This window comes from Puntigrus tetrazona, chromosome 16 (assembly GCF_018831695.1).
Source record: "Puntigrus tetrazona isolate hp1 chromosome 16, ASM1883169v1, whole genome shotgun sequence".
NCBI lineage: Eukaryota > Metazoa > Chordata > Actinopteri > Cypriniformes > Cyprinidae > Puntigrus > Puntigrus tetrazona.
Window position 1 is genome coordinate 191,206 of NC_056714.1, and position 24,537 is coordinate 215,742.

General features: G+C 39.8%; 2 pseudogenes; both read right to left on the reverse strand.

Moving 5' to 3' along the window:
• Window positions 1-5,746: 5,746 nt before the first annotated feature.
• LOC122361345 lies at window positions 5,747-5,865 on the reverse strand (annotated as a pseudogene).
• Window positions 5,866-6,058: 193 nt separating this feature from the next.
• LOC122361311 lies at window positions 6,059-6,177 on the reverse strand (annotated as a pseudogene).
• Between the last annotated feature and the right edge of the window lie 18,360 nt (window positions 6,178-24,537).

Consider the following 24,537-nt stretch of genomic DNA (forward strand, 5'->3'; position numbering starts at 1 on the left):
TTTTCCTTTTGTTTTAGATAAAACGGGAAAAAGTTACAATTTATTCCAATTAGACGCGAGATAAAGCATCAGCAACAACATTATCTTTACCACGAATGTGTCGAATGTCTAATTCGAACGTCTGTAGAAACAAACTCCAACGCATCAAACGTTGGTTATCGTTTTTCATTCGATTTAAGAAGACTAAGGGGTTATGATCCGTGTAAACAATCAACGGATACGAAACAGAGCCTACATAAACATCAAAATGCTTAAGAGCAAGGACGAGAGCTAGTGCCTCCTTCTCAATGGTGGAATAATGTCGCTGATGTTTGTTGAATTTTCGGGAAAAATAACAAACAGGGTGCTCAATATCACCCTGATCTCGTTGGAGAAGTACAGCCCCCGCACCCATATCACTTGCATCAACAGCAAGCAAAAACTGAGACGAAAAATCAGGGGCGGATAAAATAGGAAAGTTAACCAGGAGGGCTTTGATTTTCTCAAAACTCTCCTGACACGCTTCAGACCATTTAAATGGAACTTTCGGGCTGAGGAGATCGGTTAGAGGTGAAGCTACAACAGAAAAATTCTTACAGAAATTTCTGTAATATCCCACCATACCCAAAAATCGTCGAAGCTCACGGCGTGTATTGGGCACCGGAAAACGAGTGATAGCCTCCACCTTAGACTCAACCGGACGAACTTGACCACCGCCAACAATCTTTCCTAAATAAGTTACGTGGCGCGACCAAATTCGCATTTCGCTAGGTTGACCGTAAGGTCGCACGAGACAAACGATTAAACAACGTGTCAAGCTGCTGTACGTGTTCTGACCAAGACTCGCTATAGACCACTAGGTCATCCAAATAAGCCTCCACATTATGCATGCCTTCGATGACACGGTTCACCAACCTCTGAAAGGTTGCCGGTGCATTTCGTAAACCGAAAGCCATGACCGTATAGTTAAGGAAATGGTCAGGAGTTACGAACGCAGAGATCTCTTTTGCGCGCTCAGTCAAAGGCACCTGCCAATACCCTTTAAGCAAGTCAATCTTAGTCACGAACACAGCGTTTCCGACACGATCCACGCAGTCTTCCATGCGAGGCAAAGGATAACTGTCTGGTTTTGTAACTGCATTAACGCGTCTAAAATCAGTGCAAAAACGAAACGAGCCGTCAGATTTTTTTACTAACAAACAAGGTGAGCTCCATGAACTAAAGCTCGGCTCGGCTATGTCGTTTTCTATCATGAATGTCACCTCTTTTTTCAGCTGCAGTCGTTTTTCAGGACTTACTCGAAATGCATGCTGTTTAATAGGCAATGAATCACCAACATCAATATCATGTTCCAACAACGAAGTACGAGAAGGGATGTCAGAAAACAAGTTATTATAAGTCCGAATGACATTAGTCACGTCAGCGCATTCAGCAGCAGTCAGGTGGGAAAGAAACGTGTCAAGATTTCGGAACACCTCAGAATTTTTCAACCTTCCCACCACCAGCTCCACAGAGGGAAAGTCAATATCATCCTCATTTATGATCGAGACACAGGTGCTATTAGCAGTAGAAGGTAATGGACAAGTCAAACTTTCAGCACTAGACAGCGTCTCATCAACAGGTGAATCAGCACTGAGCAGCGCCTGTTCTTTGATCACCGAAGAATCTGTGGGTGAAACAGTTAACGCAACAGACTTCTGTCCAAACAGATCTGGCTTTCGCTCAAAATAAGGTTTTAGCATATTAATGTGACACAAACGAGTCTTTCTCTTTCGATCGGATGTCGATATTACGTAGTTAAGTTCACTCACCTTCTCTTTTACCTGATAAGGACCAAAGTACCGGGCCTGCAGTGCAGATCCTGATACTGGTAACAGCACTAGCACCCTATCACCAGGAGAAAAACTACGAAGTTTAGCACTACGATCGAAACGTTTTTTCATTCGCTGTTGTGACATCTTCAAATTCTCTTTGGCCAACTCACATGCACGGTGCAGTTTTAAACGGAACTCTGAAACGTAGTCAAGGACATTGTTTAGACTCGAGTCATTAGACCAGTGATCTTTGATCAGCTTCAGTGGACCACGAACAGTGTGTCCAAACACCAGCTCGTTAGGACTGAAGCCCAAAGACTCCTGTACTACCTCCCTTACGGCAAACATAACCATAGGCACTCCCTCATCCCAGTCTTTCTGAAACTCTAGACAGAACGCACGAAGCATTGACTTTAAAGTCTGGTGGAACCGTTCAAGTGCTCCTTGGCTTTCTGGATGGTAACAACTAGAAGTGCAGTGTTAAATATGCAACTGATCCAGAACTTGTTTAAACACACGAGACATAAAATTCGTACCTTGATCTGATTGGATAGTACGAGGAAGGCCAAACAGGGAGAAGAACTTAAGAAGCGATTTCACCACTACTGGAGCAGTAATTTTCCGTAAAGGTATTACCTCTGGAAAACGTGTAGATGCACACATTATTGTCAGTAAATACTGGTTACCGGACTTCGTACGAGGCAAGGGACCGACACAGTCGATCAGCACTCTCGCAAATGGTTCACCAATAGCTGGAATTGGGTACAGCGGAGCAAGTGGAATGGTTTGGTTCGGTTTTCCAATCTTCTGACACACATGGCAACTTCGGCAGTAGCTTGCTACATTTTTTTTTAAGCCAGGCCAGAAAAAATGTCGGAGCACACGATCATATGTTTTATTTACTCCCAAGTGACCGGCAAATGGACCGTCATGTGCAAGGCTCAGGATTTCAAAACGATATGAGGAAGGAACTACTATCTGCTTAACACTCTGCCATTCATCATCAGCAGCAGCAGTATTTGAAGGTCTCCACTTCCTCATCAGCACACCATCTTCAACAAAGTATCCTTGCGATACACTCTCAAGTTGCTCAACAGGAACAACAGCTTCAAAGAGGGGCGACATTTCCTTGTCTTTCCTCTGCTCAAAAATAAGCTGCTCGCGTGACAGAGATAATTTAGCAAGCCCCAAAGAAGGTTCGTCTAGCTTCTTGACGGCAATGTCCGAACCAACAGAATTTGAACACTTCACTTTCCCCAGATCTGAACTCGTGAGAAACGTATCACTCAGATCGAATTTACACCCATCTTCTGACTTCCCATGGCTTTTCTCCTTTAATCTCTGTGACATAGCGCGAGTAACAGCGCACGAAGGAAATACCTCGGGATATTTCCGAGCTAATGCATCAGGAGTAATGCAGGGAAAAGGAACACTGGTTACCTCAGGGCTAGCAAAAACTTTTCCTCCCGCCAAGTCATTCCCCAAAATAAACGTAACGTCTCGAACGGGAAGACACGGTCGCACCCCAACAACAACGCGGCCAGTAACAAGGGAGGACTCAATTTCAATCTCGTGCAAAGGCACGTTCACAAAGCCCATCTCAAATCCCTGTACCAAGACACTCGAACCAATAGAGCTCAAGTATCTTGATTGGTTTTCGCTGATTTGCTTTACCAACCAAAGATACAAAACCATCCATTATGAACGGCACATACCCCTTTTCTTTACTAATATCAGCTTGTGAAGCTAACGACTCCAGTCCTTCCGAAAATGCCGAGGACGTCATCAATAAACTTACCGATTTAGGGTTACGGTTTTTCTTTTTGAGTGCATTGCACTCTGCAATAATGTGTCCCTGCTTCTTACAATAAAAACAAATAAGTGAGGACGCCGGCTTAGAACCTTCCACGTTATCCATCGACAAAGTGCGCTCAGAATGGCGTTTCGAAAACCGGCGATTATTGTTAGCAGATGGAAGTTTCTGCACAGCGTGAAACACGTTCTTATGTGTAAGAACATACTCATCAGCCAGGGAAGCAGCAGCAGAACATTTAAGAACTTTTTGCTCATTTAGATATGTTACAACACGTTCGGGTAAGCAGTTTTTAAATTCTTCCAAAAGAATCAGCTCACGAAGATCCTCATAAGATTTTACTTTCATCGAAGCACACCACCGATCAAACATTGATTCCTTCTCACGAACGAATTCAACATAGGTTTCATCAGTTTTCCGATGACTACGAAATTTTTGGCGATAAGCCTCAGGAACAAGTTCATAGATTTTAAGAACGGCAGCTTTTACCTGATCATAGTCAAGAGACTCTTCCACTGATAACGAAGAATAAGCTTCTTGAGCCTTCCCTACAAGAACACATTGTAACAACATGGGCCAAAATGTTTTCGGCCATTTAAGGTTAACGGCAACACGTTCAAAAAGAGCAAAAAACTTATCTACCTCTTGTTCTCGAAAAGGAGGAACAATACGAATATTGCGACTCACGTCGAAATCAGGAGCATCAGCTACTCCCCTTTCACGAGCTCTCAGCTCAAGTTCTTTCAGGCGGCAAGCTTGTTCCATCTCAAGCTTCTTCAATTCAAGCTCATGTCTCTCACGCTCTCTCCGTCTTTCTTTCTCACGATCCCATTCTTCTCGCTCTTTTAACGAAAGTCTTTCATGCTCTTTAGCTTCCAACTCCAACTTCTTAACTTGCAGAGCAAGATCTTCTGAACTAACCTCAACTGGATCAGGATAATCTACCCACTTTTCTTCATCACCAAAAACACCTTGTTTATGCAACGAATCAACTAATAGTATCTGAAGTTCACGTTTAGATGAAGTATTACGAAAACTAACTTTATAGTGAGCAGCAATTTTCATAAGATCAGTCCTATTAATCTGAAATAACTCTGCCTGCGTTGGGTTGGAAACAAACTCTACCAGTTCAAACATTTTGGGAAAACTAACGTCTAACAAAATTACGAAGAAAAGAAGATTTTGAAAATTCACATCAGACCATTGTGACTCAATTACAAAGTGACTAGGTAATTTAGGAAAAAAATCGAAAATCTAACTAGAATGCACCGAATTGATCCCGGACGAGCCCCCAAATATGTTACGGCCCATAACTGATTTGTGGCTCGCTTAATAAATATAAACGAAAAGTATACAGGCCGAACATATAAAAGAGTCACAACACCTGATATGAATTTAGGACACCTCCTTTATTAAACAATTCTCAAAATAATAAACAATTCACGTGACTTATAAACGAAACATAAATAATAACAAATCGCGGGTAGGAAAACTAAAGGAAGCAAGCCCCTGACTACCCCTGTTCTTGGATTGCAGCTCTTACCTGTCTGCCGACAAACAAAACCAGAACGGGTGAGTCTTCCGGACAACTACTTCCCTCCCTCAGCTCTTACTAACTCAACAAAACGTGAACTAATAAAATAAGCTACCCGCTACTGTTAAGATAATCAAAAAGAAACCACATAAAAACGAAATTCGTTAAACAAAAACAAAATACCAGCCTCAAAAGAGGCAATAAGGGAGACGCCACCAGGACCGTGGGAAACGGAGAACAAAAGGAGAGCGAGACCGCCATTTCCGCCTGACGACCTTTATATCCGGAATCCTCAATGACGTCACCACTCAGAACGGAATTCCCCCAACACCACCTATGGGCTCAATCATATTAAAGTCACAGATACACAACACGAGGCACACCAAAGCCCATCATACTAGATAAGTAATGAAATAAAATAAAAAAATACTTCAAAATAAGGTACATTAAAGATATGAGCATTAGGTAAGTAGTTCAAAACAGCCAAACGCTGTTTAAAGATCAGCTACTTTAAAGGCAATTGAATTAAATAAGCATTAAGGGAAAGCAAAGACCTATTCAAGCTTTGGAGCCAGTGTATTAGAAAAGTATTGAAGAAAACCAAAAAACTTACAGCACCTGGTATTTCTAGGCAGTCTCCCGTCCAAGTACTAACCAGGGCCGACTCTGATTAGCTTCTGAAATCAGACGAAATAAGGCGTGAACAGAGTGGTATGGCCGTAAGCGAGAGCTGCTGCAAAAAGCCCCCTATTTCAAGGTGAGCCACACTAAGTGCTATCCTGCTAGATAAGTAATAAAAAGATCAGCTACTTTAAAAGCAAATTGAATTAAATAAGCATTAAGGGAAATCAAAGAGCTGGTCAAACTTTGGCCACACTAAGGGCCAGTGTATTAGATAAGTAGTGAAGAAAACCAAAAAACTTACAGCACCCGGTGTTCCTAGGCAGTCTCCCATCCAAGTACTAACCAGGCCAAACTCAGCTTAGCTTCTGAGATCGGACGAGATCAGGCGTGAACAGGGTGGTAAGGCCATGAACGAGAACTGCTGCAAAAAGCCCCCTATTTTAAAGTGAGGCACACTAATTGCAATCATACTAGACAAGTTATGAAAAAAATACAAAAAAATACTTCAAAATAAGGTAAATGAAAGATAAGAGCAATAGTTAATTAGTTAACAATGTAGCCTTAAAGAAAACTGTCATCCAGGGCCATTACTGAAAAAAAAAAAACCCAATAATGTGTTACTGTTAAGGGGTTGGTCTGTGAGCCTAGATGTTACGATCCAGATGGGGATCGAACTCAGGTCTCCGGGATGTGTTAATGTGGCACTTACTCCTACTCCACTGGAGCAGGTGAAACCCAGTTGCAGAGGAAATAATGAGAAGGCTTAGAGAGACTTCTGAGGTTCTTTACTCAAGCAAAAATATAAAGAAGAATGAATCCCAAGAACCAAGAAAAAGTCTTCGAGGCTTACAACAAAAATAGCTACTGAGGAACTCAAAACACTCCTTGGTACAAAATACAAAAAAAGGTAATCCAAACAGAAAGCTGTCCTTAGACCTCAGGCCGGAGAAAAATCACAGAGAACACAGAAAACAAGAAAGTCTCTTACAGCAAAAAAACTCGGCAGCATGACTCTGAGAAAGACATGAGGACTGAACAAGAACAATAGGCAGGGAGACATTTAAATAAGACTGGTCATTAGGAGTGATCAAAAACAGGTGTGCTACAAGTCTCTAACAGGGTGGTGATCTGGAGCAGAAAGTGCGCCATCCAGTGGTGAACCCAGGGAATCTCAGGCAGATCATTACAGGACCCCCTCCTTTAGGAACGGCTCCTGACGTTCCCAATGGCCTTGTTCCCATGAAGACGGTAAAAGTCCCTAATAAGAGCCTTGTCCAGGATGTGGCGAGCAGGGACCCAGGTTCGCTCCTCCGGGCCAAATCCCTCCCAGTCCACAAGAAACTGTCGTCTTCCCCGAACCAGTCGAGTGTCCAGTAGCCGCCGAACTGTGTATACTGGCTGACCCCCAATTATTCGTGGTGCTGGGGGTGGCCTGGTGACAGGAGACAGAGGGCTGTATTTGACAGGCTTTAAGCGTGAGATATGAAAGGTGGGGTGAATGCGCAAAGACTTGGGTAGCAAGAGACGGTAGGAAACAGGATTTACTCTCCTTAAAACTTTGAATGGTCCTATGAACCTGGGAGCTAATTTGCGTGACTCAACCTTGAGAGGAATGTCCCTGCTTGAAAGCCAGACTTTCTGCCCTGGGCGTAGAATTGGCGCTGGTCTGCGTCTCACGGTTAGCCCGTTGCTGTTGTAGCTGTGAAGACTTAAGAAGAGCAGCCGGGCCTTTCTCCATATCCTGCGACACCGTTGAACCAGTTGCTGAGCAGCCGGAACCCCACTTCGAACTCCTGCTCAGAAAACATAGGAGGTTGAAAACCATATTGGCACTCGAAAGGTGACATACCTGTTGAGGAATGGCGAAGAGTATTGTGTGCAAATTCTGCCCAAATCAGATGTTTACTCCAGGACGTAGGATTGGATGACACCAGACACCTCAAGGTTGTTTCAATCTCTTGGTTGGTACGTTCTGTCTGTCCATTAGACTGGGGATGAAACCCGACGATAGACTGGCTGTAGCTCCAATCAGCTGGCAGAATGACCTCCAGAACCTGGATGCAAACTGAGGACCACGATATGACACAACATCTCGGGGAAAGCCATGCAACCTAAAGACATGCTGCAAAACAATCTCAGCAGTCTGTGGAGCTGAAGGAGTTTTGGCAGTGGTATAAGATGGCAAGCCTTTGAAAATCTGTCAACCACTACAAAAATGACCGTGTTACCTTGGGAAGGTGGTAGGCCAGTTACAAAGTCCATAGAAATATGTGACCACGGGCGAGCAGGAACAGGGAGGGGTAGCAGGAGACCTTGAGGGCGGGATCTGGAATCCTTATTCTGAGCACAAATGGAGCAGGCAGCAATATAGGCTCTGATGTCTTCCGCCATCTTTGGCCACCAGAAACGTCTGCCAATGAACTCTAGGGTCCTACTAGCTCCAGGGTGGCATGCAAATGACGAGGAATGTCCCCACTGCAAAACGTCAGAGCGCACAGCTTTAGGTACAAAGAGACGGCCTGGGGCCCATTACCTGGGTCAGCCTCCTGCTCCTGTGCCTTTCTAACCGTAGTCTCTACACCCCATCTGACTGGTGCCACAATCCTGGAGGGGTGAATGATCCTCACCGGAGTTGAAACCTTATTAGTTAGATCAAACTGCCTGGAGAGCGCATCAGGCTTCTGATTCTTTGACCCTGGTCGGTAAGAGAGAACAAAATCAAAGCGATTAAAGAATAAAGCCCACCGGGCCTGGCGAGAGTTTAGCCTCTTAGCCTCCTGGATATAGGCTAAATTCTTGTGATCAGTCCATACAATAAAAGAGTGTTTGGCTCCCTCCAACCAGTGCCTCCATTCCTCCAATGCTAGTTTGACCGCTAATAGCTCCCTGTTCCCAATATCATAGTTCCTTTCCGCAGGCGAGAGCTTGTGTGAAAAAAAAGCACATGGATGCAATTTGTTATCTCTTATGGTACGCTGGGAGAGAACAGCTCCCACTCCTACCTCAGAAGCATCCACCTCCACTATGAAGGGCAGCTCAGGATCTGGAATAGTTAGTATGGGTGCTGAGGTAAACAGATATTTCAGTCTCCCGAAAGCCTCTTCAGCCTCCTCTGTCCACCGGAAACCCTTAACATTCTTCCTAGTGAGAGCAGTTAGTGGAGCAGCAATTGCACTGAAATTTCGAATGAATCGCCGATAGAAATTCGAAAAACCAAGAAAACGTTGTACCTGCTTGACAGAAGTTGGCCGAGGCCAATCTCTAACTGCTCGAGTCTTTGCAGGATCCATCTGGATCTGACCTTTAGAAACAATGAAAGCCAAAAAGGAAACCTCCTCCACATGAAATTCACTCTTCTCCAACTTGACGAATAGATGGTTCTTTAGAAGCTGCTGGAGGACCAGGCGAACATGCTGCACGTGTTCCTTCAGGTCTTTGGAAAAATAAGAATATCATCCAAGTATACAAACACAAATCTGTTCAGCATGTCTCTTAACACGTCATTAATCAAAGCCTGAAATACTGCAGGGGCATTTACCAAACCAAAAGGCATGACTTGATACTCATAATGGCCAGTGGGTGTATTAAAAGCAGTCTTCCATTCATCACCAGCACGAATGCGGACCAGATGATATGCATTGCGAAGGTCCAATTTAGTAAAAATAGTGGCCCCCTGAAGCAACTCAAAAGCAGCAGACATTAGTGGAAGAGGATAACGATTCTTAATAGTGATCTTATTGAGTCCCCTGTAATCTATACAAGGTCGGAGCCCACCATCTTTCTTAGCGACAAAGAAGAAGCCAGCTCCCGCTGGTGACGTTGAGGGGCGTATAAAGCCAGATGCCAGGGACTCCTGTATATAATCCTCCATGGCCCTCCTCTCTGGTGCTGAAAGAGAGAACAACCTCCCTCTTGGAGGGCACATTCCAGGCAGCAAGTCAATGGCACAATCATAAGGTCTGTGTGGTGGTAAAGATAAGACCTTCTTCTTACTGAACACCTCTAACAGGTCTGCATAGTCTAGAGCAGTGATTCCCAACCTTTTTTAACTCACAGCCCACACAACCAAACACATATGTTTCCACGGCCCACTGCAAAAAAATTTAAATGAACCTGTTATTTGTGTCGGGTTAGTAACTGAGCTCCCACACATGTGAAACCTAGCGCTAGGTACTCGCTGCTATATTTTCTTCTTTTAGGTTTATTTTGAGTCTTTTCTGTGTCCTGCTTACTTGTAGATGAAGTATTTTCCCTTTCAGCGATCCCGTTGTCAACCATTTATCCATGTTTACATCTGTTTTGGCATGTATGCAGCAAAAATATGTTACATAGCCTAAATCGGCGGGTTGTTTTAAACCAATCAACGACCTGGAATAGTGAACGATAGTAACAGTTTATTATTATTTTTGTCATTTAATTAATTATGATATTTAATTATTACTACACATTTTTACGTACATTAGCAATATTATTATTTCTATTGATAATAACTGGCGGCCCCCCTGCAATACCGTTGCGGCCCACTGGGGGGCCGCGGCCCACAGGTTGAAAACCACTGGTCTAGAGGAACATGTGATAGCTCTGAAGAAGTCCTGGGTAACTGTAGAGCAGTCATTAATAGCCCTGGGGTGGCCTGAAGTAACTTAGGAGAAACAGAAGGTTCAAGAGATAAAGCACAGTGACCCTTATTACAGTCAGGCCCCCATCTGAGAATGTTACTAGAGGACCAGTCTATCTGGGGATTATGATGGACTAACCAAGGGAAACCCAGGATTAAAGGGAATTCTGGTGACTTGATTACATAAAACTGTATAGTTTCTAGGTGACCCCCAACCCGGAGATATAAGGGAATAGTGCGCAGACTCACCTGCCCAGACCCTAGGGGCCTCCCATCTAGTGCAGTAATAGTCAGGGGTTCATCAAGGTTAGTGAGTGGCACACCAAGATGCCTAGCGACTTCCAAATCCATAAAGTTGCCAGCTGCCCCAGAGTCTATGAAGGCCTTCAGGGGATGTGACTGATCATTCCATAGAAGATAAGTATCCAAAAGAGCCCCAGAAGATGCTGAGTTGGGAGTGGTTGCTTCTCGTCACAGTCCTCCCTTCCTGGACGAGAGTTGGCTTTTCCCGAAAGAATAGGGCAGGAGGCACGAAAGTGGCCAGATTCTCCGCAGTACAGACAGCATCTTTCTTTCATCCTGCGGTCTCGCTCAGACCGGAAAGCCGTGAACGACCCAGCTGCATGGGTTCCTCAGATCCTGCTACATATGAGGCAGGAGATCAGGAGACGGGGAAGTGCAGAGGATACTGACTGTGTACATATCTATAAGTCTCGGCACGCTCGACGCCTCTCTCGAAGGCGAATGTCTAGTCGAATGGCCATAGCAATCAAGGATTCTAGGTCTATTGCAGGGTCCCTGGCTGCTAACTCATCCTTGATCTCATCAGACAGTGCCCGATTGAAAGCAACAGTTAATGCCTCCTGATTCCAGCCACTCTCCATAGCAAGTGTTCGAAATTCCACCGCTAATTCCGCTACACTTTGAGACCCTTGAGTTAACTGAAGTAAGCGGCTGGCTGCCTCACGCCCGCTCACTGGATGATCAAAAACTCGTCTCATCTCCTCAATAAAACTGTTATAATCTGAACAAACCCTTGGTTGAGGGGACTGCTCCCACAAGGCAGTTGCCCAGGCAAGGGCTTTCCCAGATAAAAGAGTAATGACGTAAGCCACCTTGCTACGGGCAGTTAGGAATTTGTTCGGCTGCAGTTCAAAGTTCAGTGAACACTGGGTGAGGAATCCCTTACATCTGCCAGGGCTTCCATCATACCTCTCAGGATGAGGCAGGTGGATATCAGAGCCTTGCACTGCTACGCTAGGAGGTGGCAGTGGAGCCTGAGGTTGAGACTGAGCTCCCTGTGCTCCCTGCTGTGGGCTTGAAATAGACTGAAGGTGATGCAGAATTTCAGTGACTGCCTTACCCAGTTTTGAAACAGCCGCCTCTTGTTGTGCAAGGACTTGTTCATGTCGTTCCATGGTGGCTGCCTGACTTGAGACAGCTGCTAGGGGATGCGTTCTGCATTCGATAAAGGTTGAGTCTCCTCTGCTGGGTTCGTATCCATGGTTCAGTCCTACTGTTACGATCCAGATGGGGATCGAACTCAGGTCTCCGGGATGTGTTAATGTGGCACTTACTCCTACTCCACTGGAGCAGGTGAAACCCAGTTGCAGAGGAAATAATGAGAAGGCTTAGAGAGACTTCTGAGGTTCTTTACTCAAGCAAAAATATAAAGAAGAATGAATCCCAAGAACCAAGAAAAAGTCTTCGAGGCTTACAACAAAAATAGCTACTGAGGAACTCAAAACACTCCTTGGTACAAAATACAAAAAAAGGTAATCCAAACAGAAAGCTGTCCTTAGACCTCAGGCCGGAGAAAAATCACAGAGAACACAGAAAACAAGAAAGTCTCTTACAGCAAAAAAACTCGGCAGCATGACTCTGAGAAAGACATGAGGACTGAACAAGAACAATAGGCAGGGAGACATTTAAATAAGACTGGTCATTAGGAGTGATCAAAAACAGGTGTGCTACAAGTCTCTAACAGGGTGGTGATCTGGAGCAGAAAGTGCGCCATCCAGTGGTGAACCCAGGGAATCTCAGGCAGATCATTACACTAGATGTCTGGACTTAAGTTTTGAACGCTTAAAAAAATACCTCCAGGGTGGCTTGGGTCGAGTGGGAAAGCGTCGAAGAAGTAGCACCTATCACGGCCAAGATCGGCTAGATGAAGCGCCTGAATAATTGGGCTTAGATTTTGAATATTTAAAAATTTCCTCCAGGTTTACCATGGTCGAGTGGGAAACCGTCCAAGACGTTGATCTTAACCTGGCCAAGTTCGGCTAAATAAAGTGCCTGGATGTTTGGGCTTAGGTTTTGAACGCTTAAAAATTTAATTCAGGGTGGCGGCGGTCGAGTGAAAAAGTCGTCCGAGAAGTCACACCTAACTCGGCCAATATCGGCTGGATGAAGTGCTTGGATGTCTGACTTAGGTTTTGTTGTATTACAAATTTATAAAAGGTTAAACACAGATTCCAATATAACAGCTGAATGTGTATTGTGATTAACATTCTAAGAGCAGGAAGCCCAAGCCCCGAGACAGTTATCGTTTGTCTTTTGTTCTTGAACATCTGGTAGGTGTCCCAAGTCAAGTGTGAATGCTAATCCTGAGGTACAACTGTGCCTTTTGTTTCAGGCTGTATAACACCTATGCATTTGAATGACACTGGGATGCCAAATAGATCAAGGGTCGGGAAAGTTCCTGTCCTGGGCTAAGTTCCTGTTCTACATTTGCATGCTTTTGTTTTACTGGTCTCCACCTCTGTGTACTCCTCCCCCTTTGAAACATATATACTTCAACCTAACATGTTTCAGTTAGATTTGTTTATTGGAGATTGCTTGACGATTTTCTTAAAGATTTCTTGAAGACTTCTTGCAGATGACTACAGCAACGAAATAAAAACGAACTCCTGCTTTACCAAGAATCTCCTGGTCTCTTCTTAAAAAGAAGCTCAAAAAAGTTTCCAACAGTTTTGGTGCCGTGACCCGGATAGAGCTACTCATCTGAATCCAGACTGAAACTTCAAGCTCAACAAAGATCTGACTTCGATCCAAACTGAATCTTTCAGTACAACCAAGGGTTGGTGAGTGTAACTCTATCCAAAGAACCATTACAGACCAGTACATGTAAACCTCTGCGCCGTCAGAGAAGAGTTAACAAACAGCTGTAGGGTTTGGTTAACTAGGTTATCCTCTAAAAATTTATTTTAGGGAACAATTGGTTATCCTCTGTTTCAGACAGGGAAGGTTAGCATTACGTGCTAATATTTGTGTTATCCTCTGTTTTAGGCAGGGAAGATTGGCATTACTGGCTAATATTTGTGTTATCCTCTGTTTCAGACAGGGAAGGTTAGCATTACTTGCTAATATTTGTGTTATCCTCTGTCTTAGGCAGGGAAGATTGGCATTACTTGCTAATAGTTTGTGTTATCCTCTGTTTTAGGCAGGGAAGATTGGCATTACTTGCTAATTGTTTGTGTTATCCTCTACTTTGTTAGAGAAGGTTAACCATAGTTGATCTGTGTTAACAAGTGTACCCTCTGTTGATTAGAGACGTTAAGTGTTTTCTTTGTAGGTAACAAAAACAAAATCTATCAAAAAGAATGCTAGACTGATTCCCACAACTGAGAAAGGTGGTCTTGCATCTCCTTTGTGGTCAGATAGTGAATTCACTTTTAGGCATGCAAATGAACCTTATAATTACTGAGAAAGTTAGACAAATGCTAACTTAAAAATACAAGATCCATCCAGACAAGACTTGGTCTATAGAGGAGTGTAAAAAGGTTTTAGGAGCATGTTTACATAAGAACAATTTGAAAGGCATTATCTGTTGCCACAGGGAATTCGGCTTAGCACTAGCTACACAACAATCTCAGCGCATCTCAGAACTAGAGGAACAGAACCAAGAGCTATGAGCTAGAATATCGGCGTTGACAAAAAATTTAAACCACAATAAAGTTTCAGAAAAAACTGAGGTGGAAGTTAATCAGCCTGATAGCACATATCCTGACTTGCAAGCCTTCTTTGAAACTGAGGGGCCTGTAGATTCAGTGAAGGTATGTGGTGCTAGGAGAAGATCTCAGGGAATTGAGGCAATTGAAAGTGTTCCACCCAACTCTTCTGTTGTCCAGGTCCAAACAATTGCAAAAATGTTTGGACCTAAAGATATAGAGAGAATCTCCCAGAGCTTACCCTCACCTACATGGGAAAGAGACACTGATTTTAAAGCCAGAGTAAGGATTGCAGCAGCATCCTTTAAGGTCAACACAGAGAACAGGCAGAAAGGTAAATGTCCTAAGAGGGAGGGCAATTGCCATTACTGTGGGAAATCTGGACACTGGATGAAAGAGTGCAGGAAAAGCAAAAAGAAACTCTGGCTTTATGCTGGGAAAACGGGAAGTGAGCGCAGAGGGAGTGGAGACGAGTCAGTACCCGGGTGAGGGCTCCCTCTGCTGGTGTGGCGTTACAATCTGTTAAAACAAACAGGAGAAGGAACTGACGGTATGAATTTTAAAAATTATAAGAAACTAAGTGTTAGCAGAAATAGAGAAAACGAGAGAGCATAAAGGTATGCAGATTCCTGGGTCAGTCAGATTAACCTCTGGTTTGCCTCATTGGACTTATGTAGCACACACCGTCATGAAAGAACATAGAGAAGATCTGTGTACCATCAAAAGATCAGAGTAAGGAACTGAGATAATAATGTCATCCTATGCCATCCAAATAGTGGTCCGTAGAGAAGTTAAGAAAATACATTTAATCTCTGTCAGGAAGAAAGAGAAGACAGCCCCTCAAGACGAGTTAGAAGGAGTAGTGATCAGTGAAGAGGAAAAATCATAAAGAACTGGAACTAAACTTATACTCATCAACAATTAGAAATAAGGGTGAGCATAGTGAGATAGAATTAGTTATAAATAACAAGCATAGAAAACTAAAACATAAGAAAGTGTTGAGCTCGAAGTTTATTCTTCATACTTTGTAAATACTCTCAGTAGAACGTGCGCTTTTCAACATGCGCATAGAGAGACCTAATAACTTAAACACGTAATTTACTTGACGCTGTCATTCATGTAGCATAGTATATATAGCTTAATACAATAAAGCAAGAGTGTATATACTTTAACAGAAAGTAGGGATATTACAAAAAAGAATAACCAAACAAATTCGGAATGACTGGCCAGAAATAGAGATAAAAGGAGTTTAATACAAAAATGGCACTAATAAGGGGGGGAGAGAATAAATAAACAGACAGAAAGGTTATTACTGATAATAATTTAACTGATGGATAACGGAGAACAACAAGCAGTCACTTCCTGCAGCAAAAATATCTAAATAAGAAGGATAGTCAAGATAAGGAAAAACTAATAATAGTGTAGGAAGGATATACATTGAATATAATTTTATAATAAAACAGCTCAAAAGAGGTTTAGACACAGTGAAAAGTACTGATCCTTCATTAATCAGTAACTACATAGGAACAAATCAGTAACGCATTATTAACAATGTAGGAACTACTGTTAACTAACAAGTAATTCTGATTAACAAATCAGTAATTAATAGCACAAAGATGACACTAGTAGTTCACTATTAACTAACCAATAACTACTTTTTTTCTTCCCAGAGAACTAATGAGAAAGTTTCATAATTCACACAAAACTAAACAATAAGTAATGTAAGACAAATGACTAGCTGTACTTTAACATTTTAACTAATTAGCAAGACTGTTACATTATTACATTACATTACTAATAACAGACTTGTACCTGATGTCCTGTTTCTGTTTATATGGGACACATGATATAAAATCTGAAAATATTTTTTGTGTGCATATGACAAGCAATGTGTAATATACTGTACAATAATAAAATACTAAATGTGTGTAACTTTTTTTTAAATAATATGTGTATATCAATTGGTGGGTCAGTATCTTGCTCAAGGATCTCACCTCAGTTGTAGTATCGAGGGTGAAACAGAATGTTGGCCATTCATTCACCCACGTAAAATACCTGCTTGTACCGAGACTAGAACTTGCAGCTTTGGGTTTCAAGTCCATATCTAACCATTAGACTGTGACTGCCCCTATATATGTGTGTGCGTATCTTGTAAAGGGTTATACGATTCTAGGATTACCTTTTCATTAATAACTACTATAAGACTATAAGACTAACTAACCGCTATTAATTACTCAAGTGTTACTACATCCTTCTGAAGGAGTTACTAATTACCTGGATCTGTATTCTAAAGTGAAGATCATGGTAACCCACTATTAATTACTCAAGTATTGCTACATCCTTTTTAAGGAGTTATTAATTACTTAGATCTGTATTCTAAAGTGAAGATTATGGTAATCCACTATTAATTACTAAAGTGTTACTACATCCTTCTGAAGGAGTTACTAATTCCCTGGATCTGTATTCTAAAGTGAAGATCATGGTAACCCACTATTAATTACTCAAGTGTTACTACATCCTTCTGAAGGAGTTATCCAAAAGTACACTATTTCTAAAAAGAATTACCAAAACCTTTAAAAGTATGAAATTACTTTTTTTATCATGACTAAAATTGGTGCAAATATTTGATATGGAACAAACTACTTTTATAAACATTTATTCACTTTATAATTATTAAGTGCCTGGTAACATTCTTCACATAAACATCAACCCATATGATGCCTGAACTGGGGGAAAAAGAAAATAACAGTTTTTGAGTTCTAGCATATTTAATCACTGTAATGTCTTTTAATGTGTTTCAGAAGACGACCTAGAGGACCGTCTTTGTGCTTGTACCCCAGCCAGTAAGTCCACTCAATAAAACACAAATGTTCTTTAAGAAATTTCTCTGTCCTGTTTCCTCTCAGTCGCCAATTTTGGCTTTTGCATGTTAACCAGGCTCTCTCAATATTTTGTGTGTGTTCTCCATGGTTTGGATCAACGAAGTATCTGCTGTGGTTTACTGAGTAGTGATTGTATCCAAGATTTGGTAAAGCTCTGTAGGATCTCCACTTATTGCTTAAAATGGTTGAGCCTTGGCGAACATGTTGTCTAATTATGGGAAGCAGGTGATTTCTGGAGCACCACTCTACAAGTCGCAAAACTGGCCGTCTTCTTTGTCCTTTTATGGCGAGCATGCCAAAGACCCACTTCCATATCTGTCCGGCTCTTCCTTGCCCATACTACAATTACAAAAACAATAACTTGCCCTCCAAAGTACACATCACAATTTTGTTTCACTAAAGCATCATTAGCCAACTATAGTTGTACATTTCATTACCAACTGTTGAGAGATTATTGTTTATCTGCACAATAATTTGGTAAATTTTGGTAACATTTACAAAATAAATAAGCTAACATGTAGTACTTTATGTTCCATATTTATTTGCAACGGTGCTGCACCAGTCATGATTGTCACCAAGCCAGCAGAGGGAGCTCTTACCTCTGGGTGATCTGTGATCACTCCCTCTGCTGCTACTTCCTGTTTGTGGACTATAAATACTGTTGTGGGCCCCTCACCTGCAGGTTGCATTGTTCGCCTGTACTATTGTTGTTTTCAGAGTTCTTGTTTCCCTGGTTTTGACCCTGCCTGTCTTCTGATTCTCTGATTGTTTGCTGTCTGACCTGACCACCGCCTGTTTTTGTATTTTGTTTTTGCCTCGTCTCCGATACTCCTGTTTGCCCTGTTAGACGCCTGCCTGTTTTGACCATGCCGTTGTTCAATAAAAGCCTGCACATGGATCCGCACGCCTCAGACCCCTCATTCATGACAATGATAGCTGATTTTGATTGCCTATTTAGTCCTACTTAAGGATGCCACTGCTCTGTTTAGTGCAAAAAAATATTTATTGTGTACTTTGGCGTTATTATAAATATATTGCCAGTACTGTTCTATTGTTAACTTTACAATACACATACAGTAATGTAATATATACATACATATTGTCACAAAGCCAGCAGAGGGAGCTCTTACCTCTGCGATCTGCGATCACTCCCTTTGCTGCTACTTCCTGTTAGAACACTATAAATGCTGTAGCAGGCCCCTCACCTGCAGGTTGCATTGTTCGCCTGTATTATTGTTAGATTGTTGTTTCCCGAGTTTCCTTAGTCTTAGATTTCTTGGTTTTGACCCTGCCTGTCTTCTGTTGTTCTGATTGTTTGCTGCCTGACCTGACCTTCGCCTGTTTTTGGATTTTGTTATTGCCTTGCCTCTGATACTCCTGTTTGCCCTGATTGACGCCTGCCTGCTTTGACCATGCCTTCGTTTAATAAAAGCCTGCAATTGGATCCGCACGCCTCAGACCCTCATTCGTGACATATACATATACATATATATATATATATATATATATATATATATATATATATATATATATATATAATATTTTTTTTTTTTTTAATTCTTGCATTTTTTAATTTAATTAAAAAAATTTATTGTTTAAAAGTTTTAAATTATTTATAAATTCACTAATGTATCAATATAATATATTTCATATTACTTTTCAATTTTAATTTTAAAATAAAACACAGCCTAAATGTATTCTAATATTAAGTATGAACTATTATAGTAACTGGAGTCCTGCTAGAAGTGACCCAGGCTTGGAATCACAGACTATGAGAGGTTTGATTTTGAGTTGGAATCACTGTCACATCACAAAAAGTGAGTTTTGGTTGAAAAGCGAATAGTGAAATAGTGCTTATGAGATGAAAAATTAGAAAAAAATTTCAGACGATGCAGTTTAGTGCATGAGTTCATCCATTTTAATAAAATTAACCCATTTAAAAGAATAATTCATTGACAGTTTAGTTTGATATCGATACTGCATTTCAGTTGTTTCATCTTACTTGTTACAGAAAGGATATCCCACCTTCCTTTTATGGCGGAGGTTGCTTTCATCTATCACAATGATTTCCCTTCTTCCACCAATGCGTTGTCCTGTCTTGCTTTTGAACATCTTTAAGGCTTTCCTTCAGACAAATCTCAGTTTACTGGCCATTTTAGTAAGAGTGGCAGAGCTTCCAGCAATGCCATCCTGGACCATGTCCACTTGACTTAAAGGTAATCCTTGACTGTGTTGTATTACAAATTTATAAAAGGTTAAACACAGATTCCAATATAACAGTATATGCTGAATGTGTATTGTGATTTACATTCTAAGAGCAGGAAGCCCAAGCCCTGAGACAGTTATCTTTTGTCTTTCAGTTCTTGAACATCTGGTAGGTCAAGTGTGAATGCTAATCCTGAGGTACAACTGTGCCTTTTGTTTTAGTCTCTGTAACACCTATGCATTTGAATGACACTTAGATGCTAAATAGATCAACGATCGGGAAAGTTCCTGTTCTACATTGGCATACTTTTGTTTTACTGGTCTCCACCTCTGTGTACTCCTCCCCTTCTGAAACATATAAACTTCAACCTAGCATGTTTCAGTTAGCTTTGTTTCTTGGAGATTTCTTGAAGATTTTCTTGGAGATTGCTTAAAGATTTTCTTAAAGATTTCTTGAAGACTTCTTGCAGATGACTATAGCAACGAAATAAAAACTCCTGCTTTACCAAGAATCTCCTGATCTCTTCTTAAAAAGAAGCTAAAAAAAGTTTCCAACAACTGAAAGTCCCATTATTGGACTGTAGCTCCTCCTAAAATGTCATACGAACTAGAAGAAACCAGTCGAACCTTTCAGAAGGAGCTTTTTCCCCACATGATTTAGAACATTTGTTATAAAATGTACCTTTTTTAATTAAAAAAACAAACAAACAAAAAACAACCCAGTGATTAATTTTATAACATACTGGGACAACGTAACTGAAAGGGAGGACTCATTCACGGTGGTGGAGTTCATCTGTGCTTTCATAAGACGCTGGATCAAAAGCGACCTGATTCTGAATCTGCAGAAAGTTCTGGGGAAAGCATGGCTGATCAACGGATTCCGCGTAGAAGGGTACCGCCTAATTGCCTTGTTGAGGAAAATGATGGTAATGAAGTTTTATGTATATTATACTGAGATTAGCAGCATACGTGTATAGTAATTTAGACCTAGCGACACTGAAAAGCTGCTATCGTTCGATTAGTGATTGGCAAGGCAACAATGTTTATTAAAAAAACAGGTTAAAGATTTTAATTACACATTCATAATTTAAGCAATGAATGTAATTAGTTGGCCAGGTTGAATTCGGGGGAACCCTTCTGTTAAAAAAATGACAGAGAGAAAAACATATCCCCCTTTAAAACCACCATCCCTCTTCCCGCCCCTTTTTACATTAGTAATGTTGTGTGTCGTGTAAACCCTTTAGTGCAAATTAAATATTAATATATTCTATACATATATTTTTTAAACCAAATAACAATGATTGGCCAATCAGAGCTCAGTATTAACAAGTTTTATACGTCTTGAGAGTCCAAAAGCATTCATTGCATAAATTGCATGAACCCTGTTAGAATACAATAATTCAAATAACAAATGAAAAAGTTCCATGTTTTATTTATTTTTGTATCTAGTTGATTCAGCACGTGATTTGTGTTTTGTTTTTGATTTAATCGTTTGATTCATTTGAACAGACGTGTGCTGCCATCTACTGGTTGTTTTAGTGTCATATTTATGTACCTATGACCAACCTAAACCAGCACCAAAACACATTTATTAAATATTGAATTATATTTGTTAATGTTAGTGTTTTTACACACACATTGTGTGTGCATGCTTTGGTTTAACCTACATTGTAAGGACCAAGTATCCCCACAAAAAAACAAATAAATGATTAGCTAATTAAACTACCACTTTTAGCTGTGTACTTTTTCTTACTAATTCATTCATAAAAAAGGTTATTGTTAGTTAATAATAATAGAATATTCATATTGAATTTTTCATTTGTTCCTCTGTAGCTATAGTAAACTTGGGTCATTTATGCCAATTAATAAAATTGATTAAATATTGAAATATACTTGATCTGTGACAAAGTTTAAGCTATTGAGCATATGACTGTATTGTAGTTTCAGTATAGATATTTAGATAGATGGAGACTTAGAGCATAACAGTGTTTACAGTGATTGTTTGTTTTTTATATTCCATCAGCAACAGCACCGACTCAACAGGTGTCTGTTCAGAAATTGAAGGAGGAAAATGCTTTTTTAAAAGCTAAAATTAAATTCTTAGAAGATAAATGCAAGGACATCGAAAGCAAGAGAGATTTTCTGCGTAGGAGCCTGACTAATGGTAAGCTGTGTTATCTCTAAAATCAACTATACTTTACAACCAGTTATATGTTATGCTAATGTGTACTACAGTACAAATAGTTATAAATTAATGTTTTACTTCAGGAAATGGACATAGTCCACATTATAACATACCCTGGTATATAATGGAGCAATGTACTCTAGTCTGAGTCAGTCGTTGTTTAAAATGATATTTTCGTTAAGAAAGGTAATAAAGTATTAACAATTAACAAATAACTTTAGATGGGAAGTTGGAAAAAAAAATGGAAGAAAATAAATGTGCTGTAAATATGATTTGGTTTGTATTCCTTATCAGCAAAGGAAGACATGGGAGCTTCATGCAAATATGATGATGCTGAGTCAAAGTCTTTCAGTACAGAAGATGAATGTCATACAGAACGGAAAAAAAAAAAAAAAAAAAAAAAAAAAAATTGAAAGGAAAAAGAAACAACAAAGTTGACTCATCATCCATATCAATCTCAACTCAGTCCTCTTCATCCCCTGCACATGAAAATCCAGCAAACATAAGGATAAAGCCAAAAAAGGAAAGTGAGCAAAAAGGAAAAATGCCCAAGAGGTATGCATTTTAAAAGTCCATACATTTAATGTTTCATTTTATTTATTTCAGAGACAACAATTTACAGATTATATTTAAATCCATGCTTATGTTAAAATAGAGAGGACGAATAAAAAAAAAAAAAAAAAAAAAAAAAAACTTTGAAATAAAATGATAAAGGATCGGAGAATCTATTAACAGCAAGTAATCTAAGAAATATATTTAGAAAAAAAAAGGTAAATATTGAGTTAGAATTAAGAAAAATATGTAGTAAAATGATAGGATTAGAAGAGGCAAAAAGTTGAGTTAATACAAAGGGAAGCACCTTACGCAAGGCACAAAAACATTTGTTAGAAAGTTTGTGATTAAAATGAGTATGAAATATTGAAAATATTAGGTAGAATACATGTCAATATCCAATGAATAAAATGGCTAAAAAGGAATTGGATTAAACCATAACTGTCAGGAATCAAACCTGGGTCGCTGGTGTGAAAGGCAAAGTGCAATCAAAGTGAGCTACTCAGGAGACTCAAGTGCAGAGGTGTAAAAGTCTTCTCAGAGTTTATTTGAAGAACTTTGCAATCAAAATTGCAACAAAGAATTCAAAAAATAGAAATGATAAAGTCCAATAAACAGCACAGGGCAGAACTGAGAAAATCATGAAAACTTAACTTAACATCCACAGTGGAAATCCAAAAATGCAAGGCAAAAAACAAAACTTAAAGGATAATCACAAAAAACTTAACTTTCTGGCTTAGGGACAGAGATGAAGACTAGAAAAACAGGTCACTCTCCAGCATGACTTAAAGCGAAGACTCAGTGACATTTCACCCACAAGGCCCAATATAAATAGGCAGGTAAATTAGATCACATGACTAACACATCTGACAATAATCAGGCAATCAAAAATGGCGGAAAATGCAGTGTAGGGCAAGGACACAAAAAAAACAAAAAACGAAACGAAAAAGCACAATAGCGGCCACTAGAGACCCAAAACAGAATAAACTCCTAACAATAACCACAATTACTGGAACAGGGAGTTCTGAAAGAAGTTTAATCTGTAATTACAAACAGTCCTATACAATTAATTCTGAAGCCAGATAAAGTTTTCAGATTAGAAACAAACTATAAAGTATTAGACAGAGTAACTAAACCAGATGTTACGTAATTATAACTAGGTATACAGTAGGAAGATTAAGAGAAGGAAGATTTCTCACAAATCTGGATTTAGTAATAGCTTTTGGTTAATTGCATTAGCAGAGAAAGGTCATCAGAAAATGTGCTGTAAATAATACATTTGTACTGTAAATAGTCAACTTTACTGTAAATAATATATATTTATATATATAGAATGATTTAACTGTAAGTAATAAACATTTTGTTTACCAAAGATTACCTCAAAGCTGAATAAATTGTTCAATAATTTGTCAATATAGTCTTGAAGAGATATTAGATGAATCATCCATATAAAATAGTTTTTACTGATAATATATTGATGATAAATTATAAAAAAAAGAGCATTTGGAAACTGTAAAAATAAATAATTACTGCCTATCTGAAGCAGTATTAGAGTTGAACATTAAAAATATGAAATAATGATAGAAATGATTTTTAGGATTTTGGTTATCAATAGGAAATAAAATAACTACAGAATCAACGAGGAGTGAATTACACGTTTAAGAACCCCAGAAAGCATTAAAATGTACAACAAATAATAGGATTAATGAATTATGTGAGAGATGTAGTTCCTAAGTTTAGTCAGTAACTAAACTCATATATGCCAGAATAAAAGATAATAAACTTTGTTGACTGAGGCAGGATGTAACTGGTTATCAACTGATAGTAAAGAATGAGAAAATTAATATAACAATTCATATGATGTCAAGGAGCTGAGAGAATCCAGAAAGAAAAGTTCTTACCAGAAGGAAAGAAACTATCAACTATCAGTAAGACTTACAACATCTTGTGTGAGGACAGAATACTACAGTTAATACAGATGGAGCAATTACGAAGCATTTAACTGAGAACAAAATAACAGACGCAAAAAGCCCAAAATGCTCAATGACAAAAATAGGGAATATATTTATAGATCCTATTTTAAGAAATAGTAGTTAAGAAAAACTAAAAACGTCAGAAGAGTAAAGTAAAGTTATTTCAAGGAATTACAGTGTGTGGATCAAAAACTAGTGCAAATGATATTTTAGAGCATTGGGCATAAACAATGCGAATAAAGATAAAATTTGAAGAACAGAGAAGAAATGAAGGAAAGAGGTTCTGATCCTGGTACAGCTCTGTTTGCTGAAGTAATGTCTGTTTTAAAGGCTTAAATTAAAAAAGCTAAAAGCTCAACAAGTTATTTTGATAACAGAATAGCAGATATAGTATGTTTGAATGTAAAC